This window comes from Neovison vison, chromosome 1 (assembly GCF_020171115.1).
Source record: "Neovison vison isolate M4711 chromosome 1, ASM_NN_V1, whole genome shotgun sequence".
NCBI classification, from domain to species: domain Eukaryota; kingdom Metazoa; phylum Chordata; class Mammalia; order Carnivora; family Mustelidae; genus Neogale; species Neogale vison.
Genome location: NC_058091.1, coordinates 292,453,173 through 292,473,405, shown reverse-complemented (window position 1 = coordinate 292,473,405; position 20,233 = coordinate 292,453,173). Strand labels below are relative to the sequence as shown.

The 20,233-nt window shown below is 39.5% G+C and overlaps 1 protein-coding gene across 1 annotated transcript in view; it reads left to right on the top strand.

The window, feature by feature from the left end:
• Positions 1-12,881: 12,881 nt before the first annotated feature.
• CDH6 (cadherin 6) overlaps positions 12,882-20,233 on the top strand; it is a 125,235-nt gene continuing 117,883 nt past the window's right edge. Inside the window, exon 1 of the mRNA XM_044233422.1 lies at positions 12,882-13,040. The gene's annotated coding sequence lies outside the window, so the exon portion shown is untranslated. The remainder of the gene's footprint in view (positions 13,041-20,233) is intronic.

Sequence of the window (20,233 nt, the reverse complement as noted above, 5' to 3'; positions counted from 1 at the left end):
TTTGACCTATAGGCATTTTAATTTAAATAAGGAGGTTACTGGAAATGAAAATGCCTTCAAGGCCCAAAGGAATGAATCACCAAGTGAATAATTTCAGGTATTTGACCCACACCGGTATTCCTTGAATCATTACTACCCAGGGAGGGATAGAGTATTTGATTTGATATGACCCAACTCAAATGCAAGGACACTTAATGAACTGCATCACTGGGAATCCACTATTCCACATAAATGAATTTTCCAAATTACTGAAGCACACCTATTCATATGCCGAATGTCATCATCGACTCATTCATCAGCTTCTAAAAGAAACCATTCCTGGCTTTCTAAGGGAAAGTGACTATAATTTAAGTTTTCTTGAACTGCAGAACCACCTTCCTGAGGATGTGTCATTGTATTTCTGCTGTAATACACCCTCAATGTCCGCTTCTTTGCCGTGCGGGTTGTTATCTTTCCACTCAAGGTCAGCTGTCATTTCCACTGCCATTAAACTTCCATCTAACATCATGTCACCCTCTGTCCTTTTAATTTATTGCTGCAAAACTGCTAAGTGATCAAAAACTACATGTCGAGTATAATTAAGGATGGTTTGTTAAGAAACAGCCACTTGGATACTGAGTAAGCCTTTACTTTTCTTGTTTCAGATTTGGAACAAATTACCAAGAGTTCAAAATAGACCTTCTAAGTGTAATATGACTCTCATCCCTTACTATGTCTGCTTTCCAACTCTTCCCACAAAAAAAGAAAAAAAAAAAAAAGATGTTATTTTCTTCTTCTTTTATTCATTAGCCATTTCCTATCTGTTTACCATGTTATGTCTCTCTTGTTAGACTACTAGATACCCACCCCCCCAAAAAAACAGGGGTTTTTTTCCCCCTTCCTTTTTTACATCATGTTTTAAGAACAAAAATAAGAAAGTCAAAAACTAAACAGGTAAGAAGCCATTTGCAGACACCTGGTGTATTCAGAAAAACCACACAATGGGTTGTGCCTGCCTATGCCGGGCTTCACAACTGTTTGAGAGATGAGCAGGAAAGTGGTACACACCACTGCCAAGTGTGTCCCATTTCACTCTTGTGTTCCAAATTTTAAAATTCTTGTGCTTGAGGCAAAGTCATGCTAAATTCCCCAATGCCCTAATATTAGGCATTCCTGAGTTACCTCTGTTTGTGAGTTATCCTGAAAATAGCTCTACAGAAGGTCCAGACCACTGATCAAAATAAGATCATGATTGGCACCCCATGGCTGAAATACACAGGTCACAGGACAGCCATTCCATCAACACGAACTTGACTGTACCATCATCTCTCCCAACACGCACAAACCAGAATGTCATCAGCAAAGCAGAGCAGAGCACAGAAGTAATTACCTGACTAATTCAAACAGAAATAAATTTCTTTTGTTTTGGCTACATTACTGGGGGAATCCACGCAGAAGTGTCTCTGCTACCTGGATTATCTAAGCAATTACCTCAAACCCAGACTTCATTCTGAATCCTGTCAAAGAATATCCACTCTTCAAATTTATAAACAATAGTATCTCTAAGCAAATTACAAAGGTAACATTTAAATCCAGCTGTCGATCCCTCCAAGGTAAAATTCACAGCATTTTATTCTACAGCTAGCTGTGCACAAGAAGGAAATGGCTGAGAGAAATGCTAAAATCCCAAGCACAAATTTGCTATAGAATTAATATCACAATTTGTCACTGATAATGAAAGCATATAAAACAGGTTCTGACAGCATGTTATTTCTGTTGCAGATCATTCTTTATAAAATCCAAACGAGGTTTTCCTTTGCTACTGTGGAAATGATTTTTTTTTCTAAATGTACAAAGCAAAATAATATTAATATTGTGGTTAGTAGCCATCTGCTTCATGAGGATTCGGTACAATCATTAGTCTCAACTGATGGCACCGTGGCAAGCTGCCACATCCCACGAGGACAGCCTCTAAAACCCATCAGCATCTTCGCCTCAGTCTCAACTCGGAGAGGGGGAACCACAAACCAGGAAATCTGTTCTATGGGAAGATCCAGACCGCTACGCTCTCTTTTTAGATATTAAACCCCCAAATATTACCCCACCCGAGTATATACTCAGAGGCATGCAGCAGAAGGGCAATCGAATGGTGACCCAAGGCAGCAAGGAATAAACACGAGGCATCTGGGTCGAATGCCAGGTCCAGCAGTGTGACCAGCAACCTGTGTTCCACTCAACAACAGTGGTTTTCACTACAAAGTCAGAAAAGGATCAAGCTGTGAGGAGTTCAGCTTATCACAGAATCTCACTGAAGTCACTGTAACTTTTTAGTAAAACGCTGCAGAGGCAGCAACATGCAGAGGGATTCAAAGGAGGTGTGAACTAAGTCATATTTCTCACACGGTTTCGACCATAAAAACTTGCACCAGAAAAATCTGAATTTAAATGTTTCATCCGATAGGCTATGTAGTTTCCTGCCATTTTTAATAGCCTGTTCTAATGATTTTCATTTAGAAATGCAAAAGGATGTTGTATTTTTAATGTCTAATCAATCTTCAAGAACTCTGTATGTTTGTAATCATGGGCCATATGAATGCTAGGGGAGTAAGATATGTGCCCCAAAATGTCCTAGTAAGACACACTGTAACTACTTTTCCCTGGTATCATAATCACATCATCATTTTCTTTTTGGGTAGCCAAGATTCTCCTAGCAGACGGAGGAAGAGGTAGTAAGGAGTCAAACAGAACATCACCGTTAAATGTAGTCTTGCAATACTTATGCAAGTAATTCAAGTTTCCCCAATCATTCTGCCGTATTTAGAATTTAATGGGAAAGTCCCAAGTGTAGAAGCTGGGAAGTACAGGCAGTGGGGGTGGAGTCTGACTAAACATACCCATGAATCAAGTCACATTTCAAAAACCTCCAAGTTTTGGGGGGCACCTGGGTGGCTCAACCCTTAAGTGTCTGACTCAGGTCATGAACTCAGAGTCATGACATCAAGCCCTGCACCAGGCATGGAGACTCCTTGAAATTCTCTCTCTCCCTCTCCCCCTGCCCATCACCCCTCTCTCAAAAAAAAAAAAAAAAAAACCTAAAAATTTTCAGTGCAGAATGTTGTTTCAAGTAAGTTTTGATAAGACTTAGATGAAAGCTACATACATGTGTAAATAAATGCACAAATAAAAATAAGCAACGTTACTACAAAATTTAAGCTTACAATATAACTTGCATGCACTTATCCAAAAGCCTCATGGACAAATTGTCACAAATGAAAAATACCAACAAGAAAAAATTAAAAGTAGCACAGAGACATTATAACATGGTACTATTTGTTGGTCTAACTTTATGTGTATCATTAGTTATTTAAAATGAAACCCTCTGAAGAAGGATTATCAATTTAATTTTGGGCTGCTACATATTCTTATCAGAACTCACACACACACACACACACACCGTCTTCCAGAGGCATCTCTAAGAGGCTGAGGGGAGTAAGGAAGGCAGGCTTTGCGCCCCCTTCCTTCCACTTTAAATAAGTATTGTATTTAAATGAATAAAAAGTGAAATGAACTTTTAGAAATAAAGGGCTGAGCTGTGGGGATCAGGCAGGCGACTGGAAGATTCTACCACCTAGGACTGGGGGTGGTGGGAACATTAACAGACTAACTAGATATTATCACACCAGTGGTCAGTGCTTGCGTTCTAATGACCATGAGTCACTGCTCACAGCCAATCACTCCAGGGATGGGACAGCTCTCTCTGTCTTTTTCTGCATGAAAAAATGATCTCATTTTACAAAATAAATGGACAGAAACTTCATTCTGCTCTTCTATCGCATAGACTTCTTCACATTCACGTAAAGCCACAGGCTTCCTGGCATACCAGTTGCAACTTGGGTCAAATTTCTAGTTAAGAATAGAAAGCGTCACCACTACCATTTCAAACAAAGATGATACTTTGAACCTCATTACGTATGCTAAGTTCAAGTCATACTTGAGATTTGGATTCAAATTCAACTGTTTAAAAAAAGAAACAAAACAACTGTTTGCTGGCTTATGTGACTCAGAGAAGCTATTTAATCTCTCTGAGGTTTGTGTTCCTCATCTGTAAAACGGGATGAATACTGACCTTAGAAAATTATCCTAAGGAATCAAGGCAACTTAAAAAGTACTGGCATAATAGGCATCTGAGAAACGGGGTGATTATCAATGTTCAAAAATGGGAATTTCAAGCTTTCTGAAAATTTTAGGGTCTTGTCTTTAAGTTGGAGACAACCAGACTATACGCATAAGCTTTACAAAATCAAGAACTCAGAAAGTAGAAATTTCATTCCATTCCAGATTCTGATTCTAATAGTAGAAGATAAGATATTTGTGTTTCTAATGCATTCTGTTGAAGCCAAATTGTAGATTCTTGTTCAGGACTCTCAGCCTTTCCGAGTTTGCCTGCTTTGCCTGAAAACACAAAGGCTAACAAAATATGCACCTTCTACTAAAGAGAATAGTAGTAAACATGCAAAGTAGTAATTAACATGAAGCATTTTATAATGAAGGAGGGACACTTTGCATAGGCTATTCCTGATGGGCAGTGATACATTCGGTTGGTAAGAGCATGTACAGGACTGTAAGAGGACAGGCCAGCAGTGGAACAGGCATGGTAATGAAACCCCAAATCTCCATTTACTCATGGGCATGGTCAAGTCACTACCTGATAGAGTTGTTGAGAGAATCAAAAGGATATGAACAAAAGGGTTTTGTTATTATTGATATATAGTTGACATACAATGTTATCTTAGTTTCAGGTGTACAACATAGTGATTCGTCGATTCTATACATTACTCAATGCACACCACAGTAAGTGTAGTCACCATCTGTCACCATACGTCGTAAAACATTATTGACTGTATCCCCTATACTGTACTTTTCACCTCTCTGACTTACTTATTTTATAAATGGAAGTCTGTACGTCTTAATACTCTTCATCATTTCACCCATCCCTCCAATTCACCTCCACTCTGGCAACCACCAGTCTGTTCTCTGGATAGCCAAGATATGGAAGCAACCCACGTGTTCATCAATAGGTGAATGGATAAAGAAGATGCAGTATATATACAAGGAAATATTAGCCATAAAAAAGAATGAAATCTTGCCATTTGTGGCGACATGGAAGTATCTAGAGGGTATTGTGCTAAGTGAAGTCAAGCAGAGAAAGACAAATATCATATGGTTTCACTTATATGTGGAATCTAAAAAAACAAACAAATGAATAAAAGCTTTTAATACATTGCCTGACATGTTGTAAGTGTTTAATAAATTAGCTACTAAATTGCTTTCAATGATTATTATATACTATGGACCTCTTTCAGGTATAAAACATTGAGCTTTCTCTCAACTCTGCAATTAGAAATTTATTATTTGTGTTGCTTTAGTTTCTGAAAATATCATTTACTATCAACCTTGATAACCAATAAATTTCTCAAAATGTCCTTTAAATGTCTATATCTGCATTCCTAAAATATTGTGGCTTGTGATACTTTTCAAAAGGCTCAAATACTTAATATACTTCGTGAAATCTCCTACATGGTAATGTTTATGGAGACACATCATTACTCTTAAGACTTTACGGGTTACAGAAATTGTAATACAGTAGTTCCTCCCTTATCTGAGATTTTGCTTTCCATGGTTTCAGTTACCCACAGTCCAGAAGCAGAAGATCTTCCTTCTGACATATTTCAGACAGTCAGTAGAGTCTAAAACTACGTCACAGTGCCTACGTCATTCACCTCACTTCATCTTCTCACATAGGCATTCTATCACTTCATATCATCACAAGAGGAAGGATGGATACAGTACAGTAAGACATTCTGAGGGAATAGCACATAAATTTTATTATAGCATACTGTTACAATTGTTCTATTTTATTATTAGTTATTTTGAGTTATTATTATTATTACCTACTATTAGTTAAAATTCCCTTACTGTGCCTAATTTAAAAATTAAGCTTTATCATAAGTATTTATGTATAGAAAAAACCTAATATATTTTGGGTTCAGTACTATCTGTGGTTTTAGGCATCCACAGAGGATCTTGGAACATATCTCCCACAGTTGAGGGACTACTATAATGGCTTCCCATAAATTCTCAAATTTTACAAAGAAGAACTAGCTCATAACATAGTTTAATAACAATTAATAAAAGGCATTTTTAAATATTCCATGTCTCACTAAGAAAAATCAGTTTTCCCTATGGTTGCTCTGCAAGGCCATTATTTCAAATCAGTACAGCAAGTTTCAATAGAAAGATCTGTTCTTTGTCCCCCTAGTGGCCACAAGCAAAAGAGCAACATTTAAGAAAAGGCGCAGAAACAACTGGAACAGAAAACTATTTCAACGTCTTCATTTTACAGATGAATAAACTAAGGCCAAGAGACAGGCTACATAATTTTTCAGTAAATCACCAGTATTTGATAATATTTTTAATATTATGATATCTGAAAAGGTATCCTCAATATGAACTTAACTGAGGTCCTTTAAAAATTCTCCTTATCAATTGACACTGGGCAGCTTTTTCTCCAGTTATGTTTCTCCTTGTAAGAGAGCTGATAAGTATAGCTTCCCAGGGGGCAATGAGAAGACCTCAGCTGTGACCAAGAATTCTGCCTGCATCCCTATGAAGAATTCCTTTTTGATAAATAAAGACTGACCTGAGGCACACAAAGAGAGCTCTTCTCAGAAAAAAAAACAGTAAGAGTCAACGCATTTTTACCGATGGCCAAAGGCCCACAATGAATACGAAACAGAGGTCAGGAAATAAGCTAAATACTGATTTTTCTGAACTTTAGGGTACTTCCAGATAGGAAGAAAGTAGAAGTAGTCATGAGTTGGATACGCACATGGCAAAGAATGAAACCAAACTGTCTTTGCTTCCTGCTGGCCCTAAGATTTAACAAAAGCACCTACGGTCTTGTTTGGACATAAATGCAGTAGAGAAGTGAAACTATTATCCAGATATCTTCCAGCAAATAATAAAGAAGACACTAATGTACTCCAAAGCATGTTTATCTTAAAATAAAAAATTTTGGACAACAGCAGTTTTGATTTGTACATCAGTGCATATAGATTACACAGTAAATTCTGTGGATCTTCTATGTCCCTATATAATGATTAAGAGTATAGGAATTCACTTGTTTGAATCTCAGCCTGATTCATAATAGTTATGTGACCTTGAACAAATTATTCTTCCTCTCATTGCCCAATTTTCTCATCTGAAAACAAGAACAGTAATAATACCTCGCATGCACATAGGCTACCAGGTGGATTAAGTGAAATAATACATGTAAAGAACAAGTAAATGCCATCTCATCTACATGCAGCAAATGTTAATTACTGCTTTTATCAAAACATTATATCCCATTTTCTATAAAATAAGCCTGAAGAGAAAACAAGGAAAAACATTAAATGAAAGTATATTCATATTGGGAAATGGGAGGCATGGATGGTCCAGTCTTGGCCTTTGAAGAGATGTGTGACTTTGGACAAAACATGTATCCTAGTGATCCTTGTATTCTCTTCTACAAAAATAAGAGGGTTGGGTCAAAATCCAAGCAACTCTAGTTTACAAAGATGTAAAAGATCATTCAATCCCAAATTTGATGCTTGAGCTCATTTATAACAAGTGTTTGTCTAGTCTGTGACTGAAAGACTTCATCTCTATCCTGAAGCTGCCAGTACCTTTCATCTTCAACAGCACTAATAGTTTGAAAATTCTTCCATTCGCTAAGCTACAATCTACCATCTGACATGCAGATCTAAGATGCCAATGGTAGCAAGTTGCACCACTATTTTATGTGTCATTAAGAAAGAAAAGACACTGACAATTATACCATGACATGGTGCTTTCTTATCATGTCAATTGTAAGAAGCATCATAATTTCGGAGATATTAACATAGGAGAATATGGGTGTCTGATCATCAGTGAAACGCAGTATCTTCCAGTGGCTTCACCAGTTGATATTAACTGAAGCTTCCATCACAGCAAAAGCCAGTCTAATTTCCTTCCACAACACAGCTCAAGTTCTTAAAGACCGCTCATGGCCTATTTGATCCTTCCCTTTTCTGGTCTTATTACCTTTAATTCATAAACATGGTCTTAAGTTTCTGTACCATCTCCAGGTTCTGTCTAGTAAATGCATTTTACTTTATCTGGATCTCTATCCATTTATACATGTAGGTACCAAGCACTCTCTCAAGTACCGGGAGATAAAATGATGACCAAACAGACAAATGCTCTTTAATAAATCAATGACAGACAGTCTAGTGAATGAAAAGATTATATAAACAATGAAGTCTAGCTAGAGTACTACAAAGTACAAGGGAAACCCAAGAGAAGGGCAAAAAGAGAAAAAGGGTATTTAAGTGTGGTGCCTAAAGAAGGAAAGAAGGCTCTAGGTGAGGTCAGGTCTATTCTAAAAAGAACATTTATAAAATCATCTTCCTGTCTGTCCTTGTCTTCATTTTGACAAAATTTGTAAAAATTTAATGCTTTCAAAAATCTATAAATTCCCGAAATACTTTTGAACATATGTTATTATATTGTTTTATATTATATATTATATGTGTTATTATATTGTTTTCCTACTCTAGTCTGCCACTATTCCCATCAAGTGCTTCTATAATTGGGACAGGGATTAGCAAAAGAAAGACATTATTTTACCCTCCAGATCCAAGTATAGGATTTTCAATTATTCTGGTCTATACCAGTTATTTTACTGAGACTTACTCTCCTAATGGGTTGTTTCTTCGGAAAAAGGACGTGTCCCTTCATTGACATAGTACAGTCTACCAAACTTGGATCGTACATAACTGATCAGGCAAATTTAGATTCTACCACAAACCCATGAATAAAATATAAAATGAATTTGGCTAAAAGTTGAAGTCCACTCTCCTGGCCTGAAATTCCCAGAGTACTAAAATGCCCTGGATAGACCAGTAAGACTGTATGGTCGTGCACTTACCGCATTTGGAAATCCCCTGGCTATTGTAATCTGCCTATAGTGATGAGTCAAATATAATGATCAAGAGGGAAATGTCTTAATGTATCCTGGGATCCAACCTATTTTAAATACAGTACTGGAAACTCTCCCAGGAGTAGAAAACCTGGATAAGCACATGAAATTTGTGTGAATTTATCTTAGCTTGTATTGAGACGTTTATGGCTCTTACAAAAGGAGAATTCCATGGAGGCCTCCTGTCTCCTCGTTTCAGCTCAATAATACCAAGAGCGGTTGAACCTTTTTTCCCCTTAAACACTGCAAGGGGATGGGGTGAATGGGCATGAACATGTGCACATAGACACGCATGGCAGAGTGGGGAAATAAGGCATTCATTCCTCAGTGAAATCTGTTCACTTGCACACATTGTGATGTTAAGTAATAAGCACTATAACATGTGTACCTTTTCTGGTAGCAACGTCCTTAAGGTAAATTTTAGATGGAAGATTTGGATTGGCTGAAGCACATCCACTCATATCAAGGTTCTTAATTAGGCGCATGGTTTTAAAAGTGAACTTTTTCTTCTAATCAAGAATAATTGTTGATGATCATGAAAATGTTTTTACCAGATAATCACTGCATACAGATGTATATTATTGAAAAGAAAGTCAGAGAACTTGTAATTATTTATTTATATGCATCCCCATTATAAGGATAAGATGGCCTCTTAATCATCTGAAGAGAGATTTAGTGGAAGTTGAAAAATCCCTCATCAAAATTAATATCCCTAGTAATGGTCTATGAAGGAGTTTTTTTTTTAATTGAAACTTTGCAAGCTGTAAAGGAGAGAAGTACAAGTAATTCTGACTGAAGCATATAAAATAATGAACTAACCTAAAAGCAGATGAGATATTCTGCTGTACCGAATTCCTAAACAAGAGACTAGGTGAAACGTGACACTTTTCGGGTGGTCTTGCAGGTCAGGAGGTCACACCCTCCCTGCTAGGGGACCCAGTGTGTAGATAACCCTGCTGCCTACCCCCTGCCCCAGCCCCTGCTGATGCATCTAGAATGTAGGAGCGATTGTAAAAATGGAAATGGAGCAAAAAGCGGGGTACACTCCCTTCCCACCAGGTAAGCTCAGGAGCTGTCAGCGGGCTGCTATGAAGGTCTGATGGCAGAGGAAGGCTTGTGAAGGCAGAGAAAACCCAGGCAGAAGCACTGTGAGGGAAAAAGAGTAGCAGTATAGACAGAGCACTGGTAGCTCCCGGGTGTCTGCGTCTGGGCCTTTCCAAAGGCCCTGCAGAACGTCCACTCATGTTTCATAAAAAGAGCCCACGTGATGATAGCAAAGACACCCTCCCCCACATTTGTCTAACTATCTCTAATTAGCTTCTGTGACTCACCACCATGCTTTGGTGTGCCAGAGAATGAACTGGAAACAGGACTTACGGGATACCAGCTAATCTTTTAACCTTAGGAACTCTCAGTTCTTTCATCGCTGAAATTGGGATAAAGTAATTATGCCTATTTACATCCATACCAATATTAGTAATTGAAAATTAATAATGATTATGGTAAATGTTACTAGAGATCCTCAACAATCACACAAAAACTTTTTTTAGTACAAAAGTAACATCCTTGGGGCACCTGGGTGGCTCAGTGTGTTAAGCCTCTGCCTTTGGCTCAGGTCATGATCTCAGGGTCCTGGGATTGAACCCTGTATTGGGCTCTCTGCCCAGTGGGGAACCTGCTTCTTCCCCTCTCTCTGCCAACTTGTGATCTCTGTCTGTCCAATAAAGAAAGAAAAATCTTTGAAAAAAAAAAAAAAGTGACATCCCTTATGTGATTCAAAGCTGCCACTGTTCATAAGCTAATTAATTGTTTATCCATTCCTCATAAAATCTAGCTGTTTTAGCCACTTTTGATATGTGGCTTAATGGAATCTGAAGAGTAGTATATTTCAAACAATTAGAGATTACCTTTGTGAGATATTAACTGGTTCAATGGGTAGAACATCAACTCCACTAGTATCCCACTTTATGATAAAGATCAGTCAATTTGCACATCTTTCTAAAAGATACCCTTAAAATGTGACTTGTTTTTATTGGCATACTTATAAGTGCATAATTTTAAAAATTACATAAAAATTTTATGTAGTATGCATATTTTATATATATACATACACCCTGAACACAATTTTTCTAGGAGTATGTCTGCCTCTTCTGCTTACCAGTCTTATTGCCTTGGACACGTTACTTAACCTATGTGATCTCTTCATCAATCTATTTCCTCTGTCCTGATGAGGAAAAATCATATCACTTGTTGGAAGAAGAATTAAATAAAATAGTCTATGAAAGTACTTTGTAATCAGCAAAGGACTATACAAAATAAAGCGCTGGTGTTTCCAATTAATTGTATGAGAAATTCATAATCTGAGGAATGAACTATGAATCAGAAGCATATTTCTGCCTGCCTGTCCTTTCTCTGCAAGAGTTTAAATAGCTGCTCGAAGAAAAAATGTTCAGTCTTTCTTTGTAAATTGGTGGCAGTTCTTCATTAGGAGAAGATCTTTTCAAGAAAAAATTCAGAGTCTTTCCATCTTCCATGTGTGGAACATCTGTGCTAAAACCATTCCGAGCACACTTCTTTGAAGCACAGACGGCCTAGAGGAACTACTCTGATTTTGGCTTTACTTAAATGCCTGAACTTCTATTAGTGAAAGAAAAGATTTTCCAGTAAGAGCTCAGTTGGGAAGGAGACCGGCCTCCAACCAGTTTAATCACTCAGAGGCCAAAGTGGCCCGGATTTTGTTTTGAGAGCACCAGGCAATGGAAATCTCCCCATGAACTTGCAGCTTACACAAACAGCGGTTTGGGATGCGACTGACCCTGGGTGCAATCACTGTGGTAATTAGATTTAATTTTCCTAATCCAGCAGTGCCTGGTTCCCTCATGTCTACATCTTCCATGTAGAAAACCATTACTCTCACTTAATAATACTCTGGCACGCTTAAGAGTTTTACAGCTACTATTAGAAATTCCTTTTTTGGGGACTGTAAATCTAGCTATGCCCACTGCTCTGCGTACCAAAGAGTTCAATGTGGAGGGTATCCTACTTGAGGAACTTTCCTGAACGATCTCGAACCGTTGGGCAGACCTGGACTGTCATGACCCACCCCTCTTCTGCACGGCTTTTGTATCCTTGTATTAACTCATTTAAGGAAGATGGAATCAGCCGGAAGTCGCGGGCGAGCCTGAGGGATCGGGTTGGGAGCGTTTCTGCCAGTCCCCGGGCAGCGCGGCTTCGGGCGACCCCATGCTGGGGTTTACCCACTCGACAGAGTAACAGAGATCACAGAACTATGGAAAACCCTGCCTTCCTGGTAGGATGGAAGCACAGACACGTCTGAATGTGTGTCTGCCCGCGCCTGGAGAACGCCTGCTCGTGCTGTGCAGAAAAGCCACCGGGACTGTCCTCTCCGGAGACGCGCTGGTTTTGTGTGCGTGTCCTGCGAGCTGCAGCACGGAGCCGGCCGGCTGCGAGCGCCACGACGGCCTCGGGCCCCGGGAATTGTAATGCTCGGTCGGAAAAAAAGAGAGAGAGAGAGAGAAAAGAACATCCGACTGTTGGCGGATCATAGCACAAGGTGCATTTTGACAGTATAAAGGAGGAAACAGATGGAGTCACCCAAGTTCTGAGTCTGTTTTAACCCCCAAAAATAAGAAAGGCAAGGCAAGGAGAGCCTGGGGCTGAGGGAGTGTTACCGGGAGCGAATCGCTCAGGACTTCAAACACAGGGAGTCATTCTGTCGGGGGGAGGGGGCGGGCGGGGGCAGGCGCCGGGCCTCGCTAACAAAGTCCTCCTCTCTTTGCTCCCTCCCACTTCATTCACTTGCAAATCAGTGTGTGCCCACAAGAGCCAGCTCTCCCCAGCCCGTAACCTTCCCATCCCGAGAGCTGCAGTTCCAGCCGCGGCGGCGAGAACCGCGGAGCCCGCGACCGCGGAAGGAGCGGAGGCAGGAGCCGCCTGGGCGGGTCACAGGGTCTCCCCGGGCGCGGAAGGGAGAGCAGAGGTGGGTTCGGTCTCTGCTGGCGGCGGTGGTGGCGGTGCATGCCTTTTCTTTTTCTTTTTCTTTTTTCTTTTCTTTTTTTTTTTTTTTTTTTTATTCTGTAGCGTCGATGGAAGCCAATCAGAGAGAGAGCCCGCTCCGCCCGGCGGGTGCCGCACGCCGGAGTTGGGAGGGATGCTCAGCCTGCGAGCCCGGGTCGGGGCAGGCGCGCGGGTCCGGCTGCGCGGGTCCGGCTGCGCGGGTGGCGCTGCTGCCGCTGCCCAGAACTGGCGCCGGCTCCCGAGGAGCCCGGGCGCTGCTCCGCCGCTTGCTGGTAAGACCCATCCGCCGCGGGGCTGGGTGGGAGCTTAAGTAACGGGCCGCCGGGAAGAACTCGCCGCCTCGCTCTCCGCCGGCGGAGGCTGCCAGGGGAGCTTCGGCATTTGCAAAGTTGGCTGGTCAATTACCAAGGGCGCTGGTGCGTGCAGGACCCGCGGAGCCGTTTGGGGCTTGATTTATTTCCACCTGACCACATCACAAGGGTCTGTGCGGGGACTGATGTGGCTGAGTTACATTTCTTGCCTTTGGGGGTACAGCAGAAAATCAGGGAGCCTGAGAACTCCTGAATACTCCCAAAAAGGAAAACTTAAGCTAAATACACGATTTGGCTCAGAGAAGGAGCCAAAGAAAACTGTTAGGTTGCACGTTCGGGGAAATGCCTGCCGGCTCGGGAAAGAAATGCTTGGGTTGCAAGGAAAGTCCAACACTGGACTCCGAAAATGGAGCACACTGTCCAGGGAAAAGTCATGTGGAAGACGCAGCTCGCCGGTGCTCTTCCAAGGCTGGCCAGGCACACATCTGCCTCCCCGAGACTGGCTGGAGGGCAGACCAAGTATGCCTGGTTGTAGGTGTCCGATGCAGGAAAAGTGGAGCCCCCCAGTGCGTTCTTCCCAGAATTTACTAAGAGGGGACGCTGCCGTGCTGCGTACTGCAGCAGTTGGAGAGCTGGGATTACTTCTCGTGTAGTTAGATATTCTTCTGGCAAGAGTTATCAGAGATCTCGAGATGGAGGATGCTGGAGAGGTCAGAATGGTGCTGAGAAGTGTTTTCACTGCTGCAATAAAATCCATATTTTATGGGGAGTTCTATGCAGGTCGTTGTTGGTGCAAAGGGCTGTTCACCTGAGTTAACTACTGAGAAAATTCAAGTACCGAGAAGTTTAATAATCTGGAAAGCCACACATTTCTCTCTCTCTCTCTTTTTTTTTTTTCTTCTTTTTGGTAAAGCCATCTTAATTATAATATTCACATTATAGAAGCCTATCACCCCGTGTCTCCACCAGTCTTCACTTTCACTTACTGAAGCACATAATGTAGGAAAGATTTTTCCTTCAAGAATATCTCTGGAGTGCCTGGTGGGTACACCTATGGCTGCACATACAAAATATGCTTTCTGATCGTTTATTGTCCAGAGGGACAATAAAGTCTTCTCTGTGCCAGAAGAGGAACAGAGACATACCTAGAAAATGTACAACTCTTCTAAGAATGAATAACAAATATGCTTATACAAATGGTAGCCAAGGAGTGCTTATCTCCTTTCTTTCTTGCTGACACCTTTACCTGAAAAGGAAAACCTTTAGGATTCTACTTTAGGAGGAAAAAAAAATTTCTTCCAGTGTGGCTTGAGTGTCATCCTTTGTGTAATAGCACTTGCATGGCTCTGTGTTTGCTATTTTAGAGATCCGGAAAATAAGTTGTGTGAAGAAAGGGGATGTGATCAAGCCGATGTCTTCATTATGTCAAAGGAAGAGGGCAAAGTTTATGCCAGAGGCCAGATTTTCAATGCAGAGCTCAGAAACTTAAAAGAAATTCAACAATTTATTGGAAAATACAATTGCACAGGATTGTATCTCACCTCCTTTTGTTCTTTGGTATGTTCTAATTAAAATGGTACTGGGGGGAAATAAAAGGCGTATCTTTTTCTACCTATTTTGATGGCTCATGGCATACTTTGAAAGCAGGGGAAGTAACCAATTTCTTCAGAAAAACACGAGAGGCAGCAGCACATTTCTGAAGGAAAATGGCAACGGTTTAGTTCTACTGTACTTGTCTAAAATTATCTTTTACTGCCATTATAAGTGACAGACTGGATTCTCTATAGGGACTTTTAGTCCCTTTATTATCTGGCTTTTACACCAATTTATTGCAATTACATTTCTTAATGCTAACTTTGCAAAGATAATGTATAGAAACAAAATCATTTTCTACCAAGTTGCCTACTATCAGAAAATGTGCACCTTACCTCCTCCACCCACCACTTCCATCAGCTTTGCAAGTAAAAACTCACTTTAAGGCACTCTTGGTGTTTTTTTGTTTTTTTGTTTTTTTGTTTTTTTTTTTAGAAAAAAGTCTATCTCACAAAATACTGCTCTGAGAAACTTGAAACAGTAAAAATTTCTAAAAAGCACAACTACATTTCCAGGACATCAAAAGACACTTCCGTGTGGCAATGTATCAATGAGTTGGAACAAGTTCTGAATATCTAATTAAAGCTAACTGAGTGAGAGTCCCACATAGGGATGTTAAAAAGAAATAAAATGTGACAAATATTCTGAATAAAACCATATCTCTTCCTAAGGAAGTGAAATGTGTGGTCCCCCCTTCTGGCCCTTACTTGCTTTGCAGTCATTGAATGCCAACTTACTAAAGCTGCATCCTTTGAACTACGGAAACTTTTTTTAGTTGGAAGGGACCTCTAGTGGGTCACTCCATGCATTTCTCCCTGTCTTCAGTTGCATCATGGATGTTTTTAGCTAAGATAATACGTGGATAATAGCTTTTTCTTCATAGATGAGTTAAGGTCCTCCAAGTACCAGCTTGACATTTTCTGCCAGGTTAAAATCATTATTTTTGCTCTCATGTGTACAGTTCCTCTAATTTAAGGAACTCAGGAGTATTTGCAGTTTTCTCAGTATTTAGACTTTTGGTAACTTTTCTACGATTCCAAATGAAATCGTTAGCTAATTAATAAAGAATTCACCACCATCACCATAAGATTTTTCTTAGTTCTGACCTTGCCAAGACTATAGTTCCCTCTCTCAAATTTATCCAGTAATAAGAATGCCATTATAGTTATAACTCAAAAAGTTCCATGCAAAGAACCTCTCCGCACTAAAGAAATGCTGGGAAAAAAAATATGTAATTAGCCTTTCAGGGATCCATAAACATTCACAAGCATATTGAACTAAAGCCTTCTAAATTGAAGAAACCCCCCCTTCAAATAAGCATATATTAAAAGTCCAAATGTTGTTTGGATGCCTGTGGCACCCTTATTCTGTGAGGCGTTTTTATTTCTCTCTTTGATATATCCCAACAGATTTTAGGTAACCTACTCCTTAAAAAAAACTCTGCCTGGGACTTAAAGTAAGTTCTCTAGGGGTGAATCAGCCTCTTCTGCTGACAGTCTGCAGGTTTCAACTTCCAATTTAAAAATCTGTTCTAAAGTTTGAAATGTGTTCCAAATGAGATAACATCCGGCAGAAGCCATTGCCTCGCGCTGCTTGCTTAGTCACGCCAGCCCATTCTTTGGGGTTGATCAGAATTAGGGTCTCGCTTATAAAAATAACGAACAGTGACTCAGTCTGAATTGCATTTTTTAATAGTGTTGCAGCCTAGCTAGTGTCTACTGAGCTCACCTTATTTGCTTCACAAAAAGGTGAAAATGTAGATAATCAAACCTTCTCTGGTATAAATTTTTTTCTGAATAATAATTCTAAATAGAAAGACTCAAGAACATCATGCTAATAGGGAAGCTGCTGAAAGAAAAAAAGTAAAGCTTACTTTAAAACACACATGCACAGAGAGAGAGAGAGAGAAAGAACAAGCACCCAGTTGTGACACAGTTCCAATAAAAGAGAAAAAATACAGAAATGTAGGGCTTGGGTTGCTTTTCTTCGTCTTCATTCCTTTATTTCTCTTTTTGTTCTCCAATGGGATTTTATTTTACCTTGAAGATAGATGAGGTTGAGGCACTTTCCTGGATCTCAACAGTAATATTTTTATTTGAGCTTTCTTTTTATGAAGAGTTACTGGCCTACATTTTAAAAGTCCTATTCCTAAGGAACGTTCCCTTTTTCAAAGCAGTCATATGAGAAACTTCAGGTTCTCCCTAATTAACTGGAGAGCCAAGTGTATACGCTCTCCGTAACCCCATCACTCACCAAGGAGGAGGATAAGGGGAAACTTCATGCAAATAACCATTCAAAAAAGCTGGTGCACCTTCACTGCTACAAAAGTAAAAAGGATTCAAGCTCTTTAAGCCAAAGTGGTTGGGTCAGAGAAACAGCCCGGATCTAGTTGTTCAAGACTGTATTATCCAGGAAATTTTTAACTCCTCCAACACAGAAAACCCACTGAAGAACGCTGTGAGCAAAGGTGCCTACATGTAAACTAGACGCACACACAGAGGGCGCTGTGTCCTCCATCCCCCGATTCCATATTATTTTACCTTGTTTCATCCATTCGATATATTTATACTAACACTGTTGGGTGCTTATTTCCTCTATTAATCAGATCATCTTGCTGGGATTTATAAGAGGAAGAGTTTAATTGAAGCCAGAATGTTACTGTTAAATTTGATGTGCAGTGTAAGTGGGCAGCAAGTGTCCCAAGCTTCTCCTACCATACCCAGAGCTGTCTTGGGGAAGAGAGCATCTTATGAAGATGGGCAGTATAAAGCTCGCCACCACTGGGTATGATCTGTCTTCATAGTTAATCCCTTGAAAGAACAGTGTGGTTTTTTCTTCCTATAATTTCCTAAATTGGCAGATCTACCCAAAAGTTATTTAGGAGACCTAATAAGATAGGAATAGAAAACAGCAAGCAGAAAATAAATTGAAGAGGTGCACAAGTAAAATGAAAAGAGATGAGGAAGTAAATTTTTACATAAAAAGGAAACATAACAGAAAGAGAATCAAAATTGCTGATTGCGCACAGTGTGCATTTTTCACTACATAAATACTGCTACTATTAAATAGAACTTTATGAACACATCATTAACATGTTTAAAAACACCATACTTCTCTATCATGGAATGCAAATTTGTGAAAATTATCCTTGAAAAAAAAAATTACCACCTAGAGGAAATGATCCTGCATGAGTCATAAAATAACCAAAGTAGGTTTTTTAAAAAAGTGATCTGTAGTCCAGAAAAATCAAAGAAAGAGGTTTTCTTAGTGCTCTGAAGACTATTCACTCTTTCCTTTCTCCTTATTGTCCTACAAGCTAAGTAGATTTTATACTAACACTGTTGGGTGCTTATTTCCTCTATTAATCAAATGACCTGATTAAATAGATCACTGTATGATCTTCTGGCACCTGCAAACCAAAGTATATAACAGTGACACACACCAAATATAAGTCACCCATTTGGATTCTATACATGGTATAGCATGATGGAAGACTAACTAGCAAGACAGTCCAGCCCGGCCAGACTGCGTGTTAAAAAGTATGTCATACACGCACACACACACACACACACACACACACGACACACACATATATGACAGCCAGGATAAAAAATTCTGATGGTTAGGTTCAAAATTTTTATACATTTGAAAAATAATGATAATTATACACTAAATGATAATAAATCTTTAATGAGCTTTTCTACATGCTACATGGTATTATAAGCATTTTACATGTATTCTGTAAAATAATAATTATACACTAAGCCAAAAGGAAAATGATACACCGATATCCTTTTTATTTAGTCCTTTTTTGGTTTAAATCTCCAGGGAATTCCTGCTTGAGCTAAACACTTAATGAATGTGTTGTTTACCAACACCTGTGATATCTTAGAATTTAAAGTGTGACACTCCGAGAAAGACACTGCAGAAGAGGACATGGAGTGACTTGGTTATTTTCCCAAGCAATGCAGATTTTAAGGCTGAGGAAAATCTAGGTTATTCATTTTTGGAAAAACTACTTGCAAGCATGCCATTACAGTTTATAATTGTAGTAAAGAGTACTGTGTGAGCCGTTTGAGCATAATGGTACTTCTTATAAGAGAATAGGTGATCTTCTCTTGCCTTCAGAGGTAGCCTCATGTGCCAGGAGTATTTGAGGAAAGGAACTAAAAAATGACAACCATTCATTTCATTGACAGGGGCAGCCCACCTGCACAGTACCCTCTGACGATACGAGTCCTTTCTCAGTGCATTTGATACTCTCACTCTGTACACAGCATTTAGGACTGTGGGTAGAGTTGAGTAAGGTCATATTTCTTTCCCCTCCTTATCTGATGAGTAAAAATAATTATTTTCTTCTGTTTATGACCACAGTTTTGTTATTTCATTACCATCACAGTTCAATATTTATTCTGAACGATTTCTTTGCCTAGTAAAATTTCACACCAAAAAAAAAAAAAGAAGGGACCCCTGGGGGGCACAGGGGGTAAGGCACCCGGCTCTTGGTTCTGGCTCAGGTCGTGACCCCAGGGTTGTGAGATCAAGCCACCTCTGTCCAGGTCCAGGCTCAGCACAGAGTCTGCTGGAGATTCTCTCTCCCTCTCCCTCTGCCCCTCCTGCTTGTGCTCTCTCCCGCCATCTCTCTCTCTAAAATAAATAAATAAATCTTTAAAAAAAAAAAAGTTGGAGTGAAGCAGAAGACATCCTATTAACAATACAGTAGTAGTATATATGGTTGACACTGATGAGTCATTCTCCATTCTTTCTATTGCCAAGACTCAGAAAGTCATGTAGTTAATCCGGCTTTCATGGACAGCATAATTACAAATATAATAAGACGATGTGAGACATAGACAGGAGCTTAGAAATGGCTTTACCCAACACCCGTCATTTACATTTGAGATACTTGATGACAGAGAGGTTACTGAGTTGTATCTCTCTCTTTTCTAACTTCTAGTTGTTGGGCAGTATGGCTTTTTATCATCTCCACTTAATTATGACATTAAAAATTAATATGGAACTTTAACTCTATAATATTATGATTTATGAGTATGCTGTGAAGGAGCTGACATGGGAACTTTTGGAGAAAATAAGGATTTAGACTTCTTTAGAAATTTCATGTGTTCATACCATTTTGAAAAGCTCTTATTGTAAAGAAATATTAAAATTTTCCTTCAAAATTTTGACCACTATTTGGGGGCACATTATAAAATTTAGATTTTTATTTCAGTTTTAATGGCTTGACCATTAT